The sequence below is a fragment of the Octodon degus genome, unplaced genomic scaffold, assembly GCF_000260255.1.
Source record: "Octodon degus isolate 3935 unplaced genomic scaffold, OctDeg1.0 scaffold00035, whole genome shotgun sequence".
NCBI lineage: Eukaryota > Metazoa > Chordata > Mammalia > Rodentia > Octodontidae > Octodon > Octodon degus.
Window position 1 is genome coordinate 7,620,774 of NW_004524611.1, and position 17,028 is coordinate 7,637,801.

Sequence of the window (17,028 nt, forward strand, 5' to 3'; positions counted from 1 at the left end):
AAGCTGCCGTAACAGTTCTGTCCTTGCTGAAATACTGACAGAGAAATAACATGGCTTTTGGGCAGTGGTGTTTGATCCCCATGCCAGGCCAGCCCTGGCCCTGGGGTGACCTGAGACAGAGAATGAGGCTGGGTGTGATGGCACGTGCCTGTAATCCCAGCGCTTGGGAAGCTGAAAACAGGAGGATCACTACGAGTCTGATCTGCACAGTGAGACCCTGTAGACCCTGCACTAAATACATTAAAAAAAAAAAAAGAAAGAAAGAAAGTAATGGACATGGATAAACCTTGAAAATATAGTTTTAGGTGAAAAATACCAGATATAGAAAGCCATATATTGTATGGTTGCATTTATAGGAAACAGAGTAGGAAAACCCATAGAGGTAGGAAGTAGGTTGGTGTTTCCAGAGGCTGGAGGAAGAACAGACTGGAAGTGACTGCCAGTGGGTATGCGCGTGTTCTAGAATTGTATAGTGGTGCTGGCTACCTGTACAGCTTCATGACTCTGTTAAAGGCCATGTTATGTTATGTGAGCTGTACCACACGAACAGTTAATACCAAAAAGTAGTAAGGTCAAGAATGAGCCATGTTGTCTACTTAGCTAAATGCTTTTCATGTTGACAAAGTCAGGCCGTAACTTGAGCGCTGAAAGACCTCTTTCCTTACCCCCAGTAACATAAGTGGCTTCCCCATCAACTTCTCAAGTTAATGATATTTAATAATACAGGAATCACTTGATTAAAATTTCATAAACTCTAATTTCAAACAAGTATAAGGCAAAAAGGCCTTGTACTTCGATTATGGGTAGATTTTGTATATCTGTCTGTCACAGACTTAACCATTTAAGGAGGATGTGTTCTGGGAACATCAGGGACCTGGGATTTGAAGTATTAAAAGTAGCTACAAAGAGATTGAATTTACCAAAATAAATCATAAAGAAACAAGAACAGAGGAGAGCCTGAGAGAGTGCATCACTGTTTTGCATAATCCCTGTTGACCATACATGTGTGTCTGGTGCTGCTCTGGTTATTAAAAATGATGAGTTGAGGGGCCAGGGAGATAGCTCAATAAATAAGCACTTGCATGGCAAGCACAAGGGCCTAAGTTCAATCCCTGGTCCTGCAAAAAAAAAAAAAAGATGGATAAAATATGGCCCCTGCCTTCAAACATGGTCTAACAGAAAGATAACACAGGTGAGAAAACTGCCCAGAAGTGGTGTGAGAGCTGCCAGGAAAGGCTTCATGGAGGAGCTGCTGGTCACTGGGATCCCAGGGAGGAGGAACATTAGGAGGAAAACGGCATGCGCAGACGCCTTGGAGAAGCACAGAGGTCCACTGGCAGAACCACTGGGGTTTGGGCAGCAGGAGGCCAGAGGGGTGACAAGGAAGGGAGCATTAGGCTAGGGAAGGGTCACAGAGAGCACTGAATGGCATCTGAAATGTTTCTGCGGGACATGGGAGGCAGTGAAGGGTTTTAGGTAGGGAAGTGGCTGTCTAGCAGCATTGGAGAGTGCAGCTTTCCAAAGATGGTCATGTGAGTAAAGAGCAAACAAGTAGGCTGCTACCTGGGCATCCTGTTCTCATAAGATTGTAGATGGAATCCAGATGGAGAGAGGTTGTGCTTGCAATGTGTAAAGTGAGAGAGATGTTCAGGCTGTGTATTCCAGGATGCTTGAAGTAGATTAGGGAAACACCAGCCACACCCTGGAATACATGGCCCCAAACTTTCTCATTCATGGTGCCTCTGCACGTCACTAATTTGTTTCATGAGAACTGTAGGTCAGAAGAAATACCTAATAGTTCTAGTTCTGACTCTGCAAATGTAGGACAACCTTAGACTGCAGCTGTGACCTGTCTCAAGCTAGTAGCTTGTGTAGTACCTGACAGATGTTCAGCATCACTGTTTTTCCCACCAAAATGTAAGACATCCTGCAGTGCCCCTGGGGTGTTTTGGTCTCACAGTTGGGTAGTCAGCACTGTGAGGAAACAATATAGGGACCCACTCAATGTGTTATAAAGATCTCATTTGATTATTTCCAAGTGTGATTTTTTTTTTTTTTTTTTTTTAGGGGAGGAAATACTGAAGGATTGAGCTTAGGGGCCTTGTGTAACTGAGCTCAATGTAACTGAGCTGCATCTTCAGCCATTATTATTATTTTATTGTTACTGTTATTATTAATATATATTTTTTAATTTGAGAAGAGGGCTCACCAAGTTGCTAAATTACCCAGGCTGGGCTCAAGCTTGGATCCTCCTGTATGCTACCACGCCTATCTCCAGTTACGTATTTCCCAAAGCATCTTCTTGTTGTTATCAATGTATGCAACTTTCATAGTTTTCTAATCATGTCCCACTCTCTACTCTTGATAGTGTTTAGTGAAAAAATGGAAATAGGTATGTTTTAGGAAGGTACAAATTCTTTACTTGGTCCATTGGCTCTGTCTTTGGACTCGAAATCTGGGGCAGATCACCTTAACCTGGAGAGGCTGGAATCACCTGGCAGCTGTTCGCTCTTCTCAGAATGTGGCTCAGTTTCTGCTGGTCATTGTAGGGCTTCCTAAAGATGGTGCAGGTCACACCCTCACTGAAGGCCTGCTTCCTGAGTGCTGTACCAGGACAGCTACACAGGAAGGCTACATCTAAGTCTTTATTTTAAAATAGTTGGGGCTGGGGAGATAGCTCAGTGGAATAAGTGCTTCCCTGGCAAGTGCAAGGGCCTGAGTTCAATCCCTGGTTCCGCAAAAAAAAAAAAAAAGTTGTAAACATTGATAGGAAATTGCAGACAGTAGAGCTATCCTGTCCCCTTCACCTCGCTTTCCCAAGTGGTAGTGTGCAACCCAACTACAGTATGTGATACCACAACCAAAAAGTGGCAGTGGCACAGTTCCTTGGCCTTAGAGATTTCACGTGTGTGAGGTCCTGGGCTCCATCCCCAGGATGAATGGAAGAAAACTTCTGTGATCAAGGTTATTCTCAGGCCGCTCCTCTGTAGGCCAGTCCACTCACCCTTGGCTGGCCCTAGCTTCTGATGGCCACTGATCTGTCCTCCTCCTCCCAGTTCGTCATCTGTACAATGGCATAAACAGACCTATGAAGTATGCAGCCTTTTGAGATTGACATTTGTTTCACTCAGCATAATTTCCATAGAATTCATCTCACTTAACTGTGTGTGTCAGTAGTTTGTTTTGACTGTGCCATTTTACATTCTCACCAGCAATGTGTGAAAAATTCAGCTTCTCTGCCTCCTCTCTAGCATTTGGCATTGTCATTAATTTTATAGTTGGCTGTGCTAATACATTTTAAGTAATATCACAATGTGCCATAATTTGCATGTTAAGAACACACTCTTTCTCTCCATTTATTTAGCTCTTTAGTTTCTTTAATCAGCATTCTGTAGTTTTCAGGGTACAAGTCCTAACATGTTTTGTTAAATTTATATCTAAGTTGTTTTTGAGCAATTATAAATGATACTGTTTTCATTTGTTCCCTTCTAGTATGCAGAAATAGGATTGTTTTTTATATTTTGATCTTGTATTCTGCAAACTTGCTGATATCGTTTATCTGAGGTTTGTTGGGGTGGCTTTGGTTTGTTTTGTCTTGTTTTTGCTTCTGATAATTTTCCTGGGATATTCTGCAGAGACCATTGAGTCATCTGCAAACAGGGGCAGTCTTATTTCCTCTTTCCAGTTGATATGCTGTTATATCCCTTTGTCACTTATTGTGCTGACCAGCACTTTCAGTACTTCATAGATTGCCTGAGCTCGATGGCCATTCCTACGGTTTTCTTCCTGGCTGTAGGAGAAATCATTTATTTTCTCACTATTTCATGTGATGTCAGCTGTAGGGATGTGGATAGTTATTTATTTATTTACATGTTCTTTACTAAGTTGAGGAAGCTTTCCTTTATTTCTAAAGCTTTGCATCGTTGTAGATTTAATTCAGTGCTTCTTCTTAACTGGTACTGATGCTGAGCAGTGCTTGCTGCCTGGTGTGCATGGAAGCCGGCTCATAGCGCTGGGTTTTACAAGAAGTGAGTGCTTTATTGAAGGCTGAATGACAAGCAGGCTGGAAGCAGGCTTGGGTCTGTCTCCGACTGCCAGTGAGGAGGGCTGTAAAGGGCTTAAGGAGTTGGTAGGATTGAAGACATCATGGGTCTTGACTGCCACTTTTGCTTTTTGAGATTCTTTACTGTTTTAGTTTTGTTTTGAAATTTGATGCTCAGCGTCCTTCATGCTTGACCTCAGTCTCTGTAGTTCCTGGTCCTGAAACTAGGATTCCAGGGGCTTGAGATTTTAGCTCCATCCTAGGAGCCACTTTTATTAGTCTGTGGAGTGTTTCACAGGACAGGAAAACATCTTCCACAGCAAGTAGGACTGTAGAGGTTTCTTTTCATTTTTTTAATGTCTAGTGGTAAGGGGAGAGCTGAGCCCATGGGGTTTGGGGATTTTTAAAGGGAATGGTGACTTCGGCCTAGAGTCACAGAAGGAAAAGATGTAAAAGACTGTCTACAATAAATGAGACTAGGCCAGCTGTGTTTGTGAGCTGGGAATCATCAACAGTACGTTTAGTCCTTGTGTGCAGTCAGAGAGAGAGACCTTATTCTTCTTGATGATGGCATTTCAAACGAATGGCTTGTAGGTCCATGAGAGACTCTTATAAATTGCAAGAGATACTTGTATACATGTAGCTGGTTCTGGTGCTGTACACCTGTGAGCCCAGCACTCTGGGAGGCTGAGGCAGGAGAATCACAAGGTCAAGTCAAACCCCGCAACTTAGTGAAACTGTGTTTAAACTTTTAAAAATAAAAAGGGCTGTGGATGTAGCTTAGCATAGAGGCTCTGGGTTCTGTCCCAGAGCGAGGTGGGAGGGAGATTACATGCTATTTTTAAGCCCTGTTTATAAAGCTCTAGCAGGCAGTCTCCAGGTGAGCATGTGTTTTTTCTTTTTCTTGTTCTTTTTTTTTTTTTTTAAACCAGTATTATGATGGGATACATTCATTTAACCCCACCTATAGTATATAATGCTTTTCTATATATTGGTGAATTCTATTTGCTAATGTTTCCTTAAAGGACTTTAATTTTTGTATTCCTAAAGGATATTGATCTCTAGTTTGCTCTTTGTACTGGTTTGTGATGTTTTGCCATCACAGAATAATTTGTTTTCTTTAAAGGACTGTGCATAACTGGTGTTTGTTCCTTAAATGTACAGTAGAATTCTCTAATGAGGCTCTCGGAGCTGACAGATACCTTTTGGGGGAGATTTTATACCTTTTGGGGGAGATCTTAAATTACTAATTTAACTTTTTGACTAGTCACAGGGCTGTTCAAATTCCCTTTCTTTTGATGTAAGTTGTTGTCATTTGAGCATTCAAAGAATGAGTCTATTTCATTCAAATTGTCAAATCTGTGTCAGTAAATTGTTCATGGTATTAAAGGCCTTCTATCTAGAACATATAAAGAGTTAAAAAAAAATCAGACCCCCAAAATTCAAAGACCCAATCCAAAACTGGGCATCTGAGATGAACATGTAGTTTTCTGATAAAGAAATACAAATAACAAATAAATATATGAAAAAATGTTCAACATCATGGGTTATTCAAGAAATGCAAATTGAAACAACACTTGAGATTCCATCTCACCCCAGAAAGAATGGCTATCATCAAAGAGTCAGCTAATAACATGTTGGTGGGGCTGTAGGGGAAAAGGAACCCCTCTCCACTGTTGATGGGAGTACAGACTGGTACAACCACTATGGAAATCAGTGTGAGGAGTCTTCAAAAAGCTAGGATTGGAAGTCCCATTCAACCCAGCTATTCCCCTCCTGGGTACTTTTTCAGAAGAACTGAAAATATCCTACCACAGTGATATATGTGCACCCATGTTTATAGCAGTGCAGTTTGTCATAGCTAAATCTTGGAAGTGACCCATATGCCCATCAGCTGAGGAATGGATAAAGAGGATGTGGTATTTTTACACAGTGGAGTATTACTCAGTTTGTAAGGATAAAATTGAAGCTTTTATCAATAAATGGATGCAACTAGAGAACATACTCTTAAGTGAAATACATCAGACCCACATGTGCAAACATCATATTGTCTCCCTAGTATAAGAACCTGAAAGAGTAAATAAAATCAGAAGGGTATGCTAGATACTGTGAAAATGGAATGAACCTGTTCAAAAGAAAGGAATTACTGAGATGACAGAAGGACAGGAGATTGAGGCAGGGGGGAAGAGATTTATCTATGCATGTAAGCAGGATGGTTTGGACAACTGTACTGTGGATTTCTGCTGATCTATGGAAAGAGGTTAATGCTTCATTTGTTGTTGTTTGTCTTCTGTTTTCATTTTTTTCCATAGTATTACCTCACTTTTTATTGATGTTTGCACAGGATCTCATTTCTGAATTGGTTATAATTTGCTTCTTTTTGTCCTTATCAGTCTTACTGCAAGGTTATCGTCTTTTCAAAGAGTCAGCTTCTTCTTTCATTGATTTCATTCTTTTTTATTTCAATTTTGATACCTGGTTTCTTTTGTTATTCCCTTCTTTCTGTGTGTATGTGTTAGGCTTCTTTGCTTTTTTGTAGCTTCTCAGAATGAGAGTGTAAATTATTGACTTACGCTGTCTTTTAAGGTACGATATATTGCTGCAAATGTTCCCTTAGCTCTGCTCTAGCTGTGTCCCACAAGTTTTGATCCATTTTATATTCCTTTTCATTGTCAATTGTTTTCTTTCTTTCTTGCTCAGGAATTATTCAGTAGTTTGTCCTTTTGTTGCCTGGTATTTAGAGATTTTCTGTTATTTCTGTTACTGATTTCTAGTTTGATTCTGTGATGGTCAAAGAACAAACTGATTTCAGTATTTTTAAATGTGTTGAGGTTTGTGTTCTAGACTTAGGGTCCATCTTGGTAAAAGCTTTTCATGTGTTGGCAAAGAAAGTATATTCTGCAGTATTTGAGTGAGTGTCCAGCCAGTGTCTTAACTATTTTCTGTTGGTTATAGTGTTGAGTTTTCTTGGTCCCCTTTGTGAGTATCTATATAGTCCTGTCAATTGTTGAAAGAAGAATGTTGAAGTCTCCAAACTGGAATCATAGATTTCTCTAGGTCTTCTTACAGTGTGGTAGGTTTTGCTTCACATGTTAAGCAGCGCTATTCGTTCATACACATTCAAGAGTTTAGCATCTCCTGGTAGATTTGCCCGTTCTTCCATTATGTGATGTCATCCCTCTTCCTCCCTAGTATTCTTTTTGCCGTGGAGCATACTGTCATCGGCAGTGACATGGCTACTTCCACTTTCTTTTGATTAATGTCTACATGTTACATCATTTCCATTGCTTTACTTTCAACCTGTCTATATCATTAGATTTGTAGTGAGTTTCTTAGAGACAACATATAATTAAATCACACTTTTAAAATTTGTTCTATTTTAGAATTCAATGTTATCTGTAATGTTGCTAAGAATGTGTCTCTTCATAGAATTTGTTGTGGTTGCTCTGGATTTCATTTTATACATACATACATACACACACACACACACACACACACACACACACAAACACACACACACCAGGCTACTAGTGTCAGCATTTTACTATTTGCATGAAATATAAAAAACTTTTATATCTCTTTCCCTTATTTATAATATGTTAAATATTCCCTATACATATATTCAGAACTGCATGGAGTAATACATTTTTGCTTTATCCGTTAAGTAAAATTTATAATGAAAATTTGAGAAGAAAAAATTTATTTATTATATTCATTTTTACTCTCTGTATTTTTTTCTTCTCAGTGGTCCAAATTTCCTTTGAATCTTCCCCATCTGTTTGAAGAATTTCCTTTAAATTCTTTTAGTCAATTTGATGACAGCCAGTCTTCTTAGTTTTCCTTCATCTGGCAGTTTTTGGTTCCCTCTTCATTCCTGAAGGTTATTTTTGCTGGATTTAAAAAAAAAAAATTCTACAGTGACAGTTTTCTTCTTTCAGAACTTCTGGCTTCCTTGGTATCTGATTTAAAAAAAAAAAAAAAATCCTCTGTAGTTTCTTTTTCTCCTATAGTTAAGGTGTTGTTTCCTCTCTCGTTGCTTTCAAAATTTGAAACTTTTGGTTTTCAGAAGTTTGATTACAATGTGTCCTGGCCCATATTTCTTTAACTTGGATTTCTTTGCTTTGGTTGTTTGATGAATATGGTCATTTTCACAAATTGCTAGGTTTTGTCTTTTCCATATTTGGGAAAATTTCAACTCTGGTTTCTTCATTATTATAGCCCCACCTCTTCCTCATCTCTTTTGGGATCCTGATGACACCGATGTTCGACCTTTTGTTACAGGTTCATGGATTCTGTCTCATGTCATGAGTCCCTTGAGTTTTATTATTTTAGCTATTATATTCTTTAGTTTAAATTTTCCATTTGATTCATTTTTTTTTAACTTTTTACTTACTTTAGGTGTTTGTAATTGCTCATTAAAACATATGGCTGCCTTAACACCTGTCAGGTAATTAACACATGTCTCTTGACATTGGTGACTTTTGATTATTTTTTCCATTCAAAGTGGGATTTTTCAGGGCCAGGTAGATAGCTCAGTAGAATAAGTGCTTGCCTGGCAAGCACAAGGTCCTGAGTTCAATCCCTGGTACCGCCCAAAAAAAAGGGATTTTCCAATTTCTTGGTATATCTGGTGTCTTTTGGCTGTATCCTGGTCATTTGGTTGCTCTGCTATGGGACTGTGGGTCAGACTTAAATCTTTTTTTAACAGACTTTGACATTACACTAGTGGGGCAGGATGGGAGGCTGTCACTGGACTTTTTCTGGGTAGAGGTTGAGGCTCCTCTCCCAGCTTCTTGCTCTCCCCCAGGAGGGGTGCCTGTGGCTGTCAGGAGAGGGCAGGGATTTGGGCTCTCCTCAGGCTCCTCTGCTGCCTCTGTTATGAGAAAGGTCAAGTCATCTCTTCACTGCTTCCAGCAGTGCTTCCACTGTCGTTGCAGGTGGTGGTGGTGGGAGCTGGGCCGTATGCCAGTGGGTGGTGTCTGCAGCCCTAGCCCTCCACTGGCTTTCCCCTGACATCACTCAAACATGCTAGGGAGAAGCACCTTGTTCCTGCGGAGTCAGAGTGAAGGCTCAGTTTCCATGTAGTCTGCATGGCACCACAGCTAGGGGAAGGCGTGAGCAGGCCTCTGACCTGTGACAGCCAGGTGTTGGAGGGCTCTGGGTTCCTACTCAGTATTTGCTGACCACAGAGGATGAGGGAAGTCTCTGTTCATGGTTTTGGGTGGTCATTTAACAGGAACACTAGGATGGTCGTCTTGGAGCCTCCCAGAGTAGGCAGTGTTTTGTGCATTTATAGTCTCTCCACCTTCTTCTACTTTCCTTAGTCTACTTTATCTTCTGAAATCAGACACGTTCCATTTTCCCTGCTAGTTTTGGTACCTACTTACATTCTTGGCTTCTTCATTCACTCATTCATGTATCAATAAATATGTACTGTGCTGAGTTTGCTATTTTATAAGTCATTAGTGACTTGCTGATTGTTAAATCCTTTTGTCATTCACCATTCTGTGTTCTTATAGCAGGAAACTTATACCTATTCATACATATCTCTTATGTATTGTATCATACTTGCCTGATTCTAATAAAGTTGATGTGCAAAAATAACATTGCCATAAAATAGAATATTGAAGATTCCCAAATTGTTGAATTTCTTTATCCATTTCCAAACTTTTATATACCTTCAGATTCAAGGTACTATGTGGCATAAAACCTAAGATGACCTGCCTGCCTGCCTGTCTGTCTGAAATTATTATTTTGAAACGAGTTTTCACTCATTTGTCCAGGCGGGGATTGGGACGTGTACTTGCCGCATCCAGCACAGCTCTTGAATCCTCCTCCCACTGCCCAGGGTGGTGGTTGGGGAGGTGAAGGATGAAGAAATGAAGAATCAGAACACAGAAAGCTGAGGTCAGGTGGAGCCCCCTCTCCTGATGGGAGAAAAAGAACTGCTCAACAATTCACCACACTTACTTATCTACTCGGGAGATTGAGCTCAGTTGAAACTCCTTTGCTAACCTACTTGCTTACCTGGCTTTTGTTGAGGCCCCGTGTTCTCAGCGCTGGAAGAGCTTGTTCACGTGGCTTGCCTCGGGTGCTCCGTGTTCTGGGACTGGACCTGCTTTAGTCCCACACAAGTGACAACACCGATTTCAGCTGCTCCCCACATTCAGTGCCATACCCACCTTCCCAAAATGAATCTTAGAAATAATAATGATTCTTAGAGGAATTGCAAGCATTGGTTAATATTTACATGTGGATGACCTTTAAAGACCTTGCATAAAATTTGCAAGGTTTTCACAGTGTGAAATAGCCTCTGGAGATTCCATTATGATCCTCTTCATCCCCAGAGTGCATTTACAGTGCAGTGATCTTGCCATCACCGTTTGCTGAACCACATGCAAATCATCCTTAATTACTGTGGTGAAATGCTTTTGCAAATTATTTTTAATATTTCTCCGGAAGAGTTCTGGCATTTGGCTGTGATGCTTAGCTTCTAGATGGAGGAGTTTCTGCTCTCGGCAAGCAACAGGCTCCTTCGTGGGGAGGAAAGAGGAAGGCAGTAGAAGGTTCAGTGCAAGCTTCTGACTGGCTGCTGAGCGGCAGGACAGACTCAGTTCAGAGAGCCACACCAGCCGACCTGAGTTGCAGGGCTGAGCAAGCAAGGCAGGGCGGTGAGCCTTGGGCTCACCCGAGGCTGGAGGCGGTGACTCGCGTGCGGCCGAGAGGCAGTGGATGAAGAGGTGGTCAGCTTGCTGCTTCTGGGTTCCCAGCTAGCAGCTTAGGTATCGCTTTGGCTTTGTCTGCCTGTAAAGTAGTTAGGCCATGAGGATGAATCCAGCACACTGGTCATTTTAGTTGTGAAACAGTGAGGTCCCTTCCACATGTTGGTAATGGCCTAACAAGTGGGTTACAGCCAGTGGAGCCCATTAATAGGTGAAATACACAGCTAACAGTTGTTGCAAAGTAAAAGGTAGTGTTGTAGAACAGCCTGTATAGGGAAATTAAGAATTCTGTGTAGGACAGAGATCCTTTTTTACTTTTTTAAGTATTTAGTACTGGATCTACAGGGTCCCAGTACACAGATCAGACTTGTAGGGATCCTCCTGTTTGCAGCCTCCCAAGTGCTGGGGTTACTGGTGCCACCATGCTGTCTCAGTGTGCCCTAGGGGGCGGGGCTGGCCCCGCATGCTAGGGATTGAACCCCAATCCCTGCGTCTGCTTAAGCAGGCACTTTAATCCACTGAGCTATCTGGCTGGTACTCAGAGTTACTTTGTAACTTGGATTAATATCTTGTGTTATAAATTATATGGACACTGCAATCATTGAACCAGTGCTGATTCATAATTTTTAACTAACATCTGTAGTTTCTGTAGATTTCCTTAGATTGAACTTAATGTTCTCCTTCAGTTCTAGGATTCCACTCAGGACAATACATTATGTTTTGTTGTTTCTTTGTATTTTACTTGGCTGTGGCAGGTTTTCAGAAGGATTTTTTTTTTTTTTTTTTTTTGCTCCGAATGCCTTCAGGGCAGGTTTGGCTGGCTTGAGTTGTGGGGATTGACCCACAGCAACCTGAGCCTGACTGCTTTGTTGAAGCAGCCTCTTAAAGAACTGAGCTAAGGGGTCGGCCCCCTGTGGCAGGTTTTCAGACTTTTTTTTTTTTTTTGGTGGTACCAGGACCTTGTGCTGCCAGGCAAGCACTTATTCCACTGAGCTATCTCCCCTCCTTATTTTCAACAACCCCAACAGCTTTGAGGAGTTTTAGGAGTGATGAGGAGCACTTATGAGTTGGTCTGTAGGACTCCCGCTGTCTTTATTACTTCCTTGTTCCAAGACACAGTGCCCAGTGCCTACAACTTGAAGGGGGAGGGAGAGCATTATTTTGGTGCAAGGTTTTAGTCCATGGTTGGTGGGTAGCACTGAAGAAGCAGTGTGGTAGAAAGGCTGGGGTGCAGGACAGCTGCTCATCCCATGGCGACCAGGAAGCAGAGCAAGTGGAGGACCTGGGGATGAGGTTGCTCCCACCTGGTCACATCCTAATGACCTGCTCTCCATTCCTCTACGATCCAGTCACCTTCTAAACCAGAGATTGGGAGGGGCATTTTAGGTTTAAATCATAATACCTATTATGGAAATTTGCCTAATGTTTTGCTTTTTATTAGTACATGTTTACAGTACATAAAAATTACTTTTTTTTCTTCTAAGACTTGGCTCTGGGGCTGGAGAGATGGCTCAGTGGTCTAAAGCACCTACTTAGAACAAGCTTAGCAAAAGCATCGGGGACCACGGTTCAATCCCCCAGCACCACATGCCAGCCAGCCCCGCCCCCTGGTGGGCTGAGCTGGCCACACACACACCTCTCTCTCTCTCTCTCTCTCTCTCTCTCAAAAATAAAAAATAAATAAATAAAAATTAAAAAAAAAAAAAAAAGACTTGGCTCTGTGTTTTTAGGAGAAAGATGGCAAGGCCAGGTGCCCTTCCTTCCCCTTTGCTGAGGGGGACCCACTTCCTCTGCGGTACTCCGCAGAGCCTGGAGCACCGCCACCACGTGGGTAGGCTCACAGAGGCAGTACTGGGCTTCTCCACCGGGAGATGGCACGGGCCCTGCCCTTCACGCTGGGCTTGCTAGGAGGAAGTGACTGCGCGGGGCAGAGCGTCTCCAGAAGTTGTCCGGGCTTCTCGAAGGCTTTGCTTGCTCTCCACTTGTTAATAGTGCTTTGGGTTATAACCCGACACCACATGACCCTCGGTGCGCTAGTTGTGCCAGCTTTGCCCCTTTGGCGGCGGTTTCCTTGTATGGCAGTCTCCTGTACCGTGCCCATATCAACGCGAGCTTTTGCGTCCTTGTTCGCTTTTGTCTTTTCTAGCACTTCCTGAGTGTGTGGTACTGTCAGGTTCTCCAGGCCTGCCTTGCCCTGGAATCAGTCATTTCTCTCAGAAGCCTTGGTTCCTGTTTTGCATTTTCAGTACAAGATTCAGTAGATTATGCGGCACTGCCTTTTATTTTAAAGTAGGTTTTGTACAAGAAAAATTTTTTTCCATAATTTTATTGATAAACAGCAATGAGACAGTTTCAAATCAAATTGGTAGTACAGTCTCAATAATTAACACATTGCATACATTCTTCCTAGTGGTTAATTGCTGTACAAGATGCGGACATGATATCCTATTTACAAACACCATTAGAACAAATCACTCTATTTAAGAGAATGTCACTATATATCTATCCTAACCACTTTGAATACACAGATGCAAAATGGACATTCATCTGTGTCCCCCCCCCCCCTTTTTTTTTTTTTTGGTGGGACCGGGGATTGAACTCAGATCCTTGCATTTGCCAGTCAAGCGCTTATCCTACTGAGCCATCTTCCCGGCCCCTGTATCCCCTTTTTTTGTTAAGTTCCGTTATTTAAATATTATAGGTGTGTAAACTCAGCAAAATATTCTAAAAGAGTCCAGTAGCCCATAATAGTATTGGGTCTTCCGCTTGACTGGCAATGTCAGAAATTGTTGACCTGAGTCCCCTACAGCTCAACGTAACAACATGGCTTTACTTCTTATACTTCATTTTTATACTTTTCTGCTGGATGGTTATGACCAAGGTAAAGCAGGACCTATGCAACAAGAGTGAAGGATTTTTTTTTTCTCCGAATGCCTTCAGGGCAGGTTTGGCTGGCTTGAGTTGTGGGGATGGAACCACAGCCACCTGAGCCTGACAGCTTTGGGGAAGCAGCCTCTTAAAGAACTGAGCTACGGCCAGGCCCCCTGTACAAGAAAATTCTGACCAACTCTAGCTCAAGGCGTGTGATCTGGCCACATTGGAGGTGGGCGGGGCTAAGCGATGGTGTTGAAACATATTTTTGACTTGATGATGTTTTTAACATATGATGGGTTATCAGGATGCAAAAGCGTCATAACTGGAGGGGCATCTGTGGTGATGGCTTTCAAATTTGGGAAATTTTCAGCTATTGTTTTTTCAAATATTCTCTTGTCCCTTCTCGTACACTAGGGTTCCACCAGTGTAGCTGTGTTGGCTGCCTCACTTTCCCACAGGTCTCCTAGTCTCTCCACGTTTGTGAAATCTGTTTTCCTTTCTGTTCCTTGGACTAAATTTCAATTGTCCTGTTTGAGTTCATTATTTCTTCTGCCTCCTCAAATCTACCTTTGGGTCTAATGAAATATTAACTTCAGTTATTATACTTTATATCTCTGTAATTTCTTTCGGCTTTTTTGATTTCTGTTTTGTGGTTGTGTCCTTTTCTTGACTATTTCTGTAGCTTCTTTTTGTTGTTAAGGCAGCTTTAAGACATTGTAGACCTGTCCTTTGATCTTCATCAAGGTCATTTGCTGTTTTTGTTTTGTTTTTGGGGGTATCAGGATTGAAATCAGGACCTTGCCCTTGCCAAGCAGGAACTGTGCCGCTGAGCTACATCCCAGCCCTTCATTTGCTGTTGGTTGATGCTGTTGAGCGGTATTTTTCCTCTCAATAGGCCATACTTTCCTGTTTCTTTCTACTGCCTTGGCATTTTCTCCTGTTGGAAGGAAGAACATTTGTATTTAGCAATGTGCTAACTCTGGAAATCAGATTCTTTCCCTTCCCAGGGTTGCTGGCGTGTTTGGGTTTGTTTCTTTACTGAGGGCTGTCTCTTTGCCAAGAAATGCCCAAGGTGTAAGTTGAAGATCTTATCCGGTGTTTCCTAAGCGTGTAGAGTGACTTCCTAATTTCCCATGTCTGTGTATTTTTTAAAATGTTTTTGTAACTGTTTTTATTATCTAAAGAGAATTCAAAATAGAAAAAAAAAAAAAAAGAAAGAAAGAAACAGTGCAGACCTTTACCAAACAAATAGGAATTTGACAAAAATGGTTTGCTGTATTGCATAACGTCGTCTTCAAATTGTTCAGGACCAGGGATATAGCGCAGTAGCATAGCGCCTGCCTGGCAAGCTCAAGGTCCTGAGTTTGATTCCTGTTATATATACAAATTAGTTGTTAGGTTACTACATGTAAGCATGCAGAATTGGTTAAAAAAGTTATAACTCAGCTATTAAAGGATAAATTTGAAGCTTTTATAGGTTAGTAGATACAACTAGAGACCATACTCATAAGAGAAATAAACCAGACCCACATGTGCAAGCATCGCATCGTCCCACTTGTGTTAGCACCTGAATGAGTACATAAAATCTGAAAGGTACAGTAGAAACAGTGAAAGGGAAAGGATCTGCTCAAAGGGAAGAGAAAACTCGGAAGAGGAAAAGGACAGGGCGGGGGAGATGTATTATGTCTGTATGCAGGATGGCGTGGATAATTGTACTGCTGATTTCTGCTGGTCTACTGAGGGGAGCAGTTGATACTTCTTTTTTTTTTCCTTCTCTTTTTTAATACCTTATGTAGTTACTTTGGAGGGCCCAGTCTTTAATGTTTGTCTCCCAAGTGGGGATGGGGTGAGGGGGGTGCCACCCCTTGAAATCACCTGGAAATCACTTCAGCCAGAGGGGAAGCAGCTTGCACCAGGGAGAGGAGGTGAAAGAAGAGCACCTCTTTGCGCTTCTGTAGTCAGAAGTGGAAGAAGACAGCAATGTGCAGGCCAGGGTGTGGAGGAAAGGCTTCTCACTGCCTGTTCGGCTCCCACACGCTTCCAGGAAGCAGCTCCAGGCACAGACTCCGGAGTTAGGAGCTGAAATGGGTGTAATGAACTGTGCTTTACTCGCCAGCCTTCCCTTGAAAGGTAGATACATTGTGCCACTGCGATTTTGCCGGGGTGGAGAAAAGAACTCCGCAGCTTACTCCTTCGTCTTCGGGGTCCTTACCTCTGATTTGAAGTTCACACTTGGGTGACTTTCGCAGCTGATGGACGGGGCTGCCCACCCTCACCAGGTACCAGGCCCTCCGGTACCTCTCCGTGGTTGCGGCTGCTGCTGTGCTAGCCCCATGAGTATTGCTGGCTTGGTTCGCTCTGACTCGGCACCACCTCTTCTGGGTAGCGTCCTTCTGACTGAGGTGAATGGTAAAATTGGTCCCTTTTTTCCTTCCACAGAAGTCTTCTTTTGACTTTCACCCAGAGTGACAGCTTATTAGAGTAGAAAAGTCTAAATTGAAGTATTTCCTCTTAGCACATTTAAGATATTATTTTGTTGTCGTCCAGCATAGTCTTTTCATTATCTTCTAGTATCTTTTATCAGTGAGGATATGTCAGTGTCACTCTCAGTTTTGGCATTGCTGATAAACCCAGCAGTGAGTAACTCTTCCTGAGGTCACTGTGACAAGTGCTAGGCGTGTATTAATTCACTTAACCCTTAAGAAAATCTTCAGGTCAGACTTACAATTTTGCGTCCTATTCCAAAGAGGAAGCTCAGGCCAAAAGAGTATCCCTTGCCCAGGGACAGAGAGGACCGCGTTGTTTCAGACTACAGAGCCCACTTTGAACTACACAGCGCTGCCTCTCAGCCACTGCAGAACAGCCCCTGGGGGCAGGGCGCTGAGGTGTCTCTGGGAAACACCGCTAGCCCACAGCACTCCCTGTGCTTTGGGATGCTTAGTTCTGACAGTTTGGGCCGCATTTCGGCCTTGTATGTCAGGAAGCACAGCTGCAGAGGCCTCCTCTGCGTGGTCAGGTTTGTCACGCGTGACAGAGGGAAGGCAGAGCTGCCACTCCTGAGCCCTTCTTTCAGGGAGCAATGAGGGAATTGAGCATCTTCACTGAGGTTGGTGCAGTGTTCTCGTAACAGAACCTCAGCTGGGTACACAAAGTGCAACTCACTTCAGTAGAGGCCTGATTATACCTGCAGGTACTTTTAGAGAAATGGTAGAAAAAAATTGGCATTTTGGTGAGATTGCTCAGAGGATTTAGCTCTACTCTGATGGAATTGGAGATTAAGATTTAACTCCACAAGATGAGTTTCTAGATAAATTTTGTCAAATTGTACTTGGATCTATCTAGAATTTAATCTTATTATTGTAGTTTGTCTCTCAAAATGGTCCCAGAGGC

The 17,028-nt window shown here is 42.4% G+C and overlaps 1 protein-coding gene across 2 annotated transcripts in view; it reads left to right on the forward strand.

Annotated features, from left to right (window-relative positions):
* Positions 1-17,028, forward strand: part of LOC101592786 (S-adenosyl-L-methionine-dependent tRNA 4-demethylwyosine synthase) — a 203,784-nt gene that overhangs the window by 177,550 nt on the left and 9,206 nt on the right. The window lies entirely within an intron of this gene.